Raw genomic sequence first — 279 nt, 5'->3', positions numbered from 1 at the left:
TGCTATAGTGTACTATTAGTGCTATAGTGTACTATTAGTGCTATAGTTTTATAGTGTACTATTATTGCTATAGTGTACTATTAGTGCTATAGTGTACTATTAGTGCTATAGTTCTATAGAGTACTATTAGTGCTATAGTTCTATAGTGTACCATTAGTGCTATAGTGTACTATTAGTGCTGTAGTGTACTATTAGTGCTATAGTGTACTATTAGTGCTATAGTATACTATTTGTGCTATAGTGTACTATTAGTGCTATAGTGTGCTATTAGTGGTATAG

Source organism: Nematolebias whitei, chromosome 1 (genome assembly GCF_014905685.2).
Source record: "Nematolebias whitei isolate Nwh7 chromosome 1, NemWhi1, whole genome shotgun sequence".
NCBI lineage: Eukaryota > Metazoa > Chordata > Actinopteri > Cyprinodontiformes > Rivulidae > Nematolebias > Nematolebias whitei.
The sequence above is the reverse complement of the archived record's forward strand: the minus strand, read 5'-3'. Positions refer to the sequence as shown.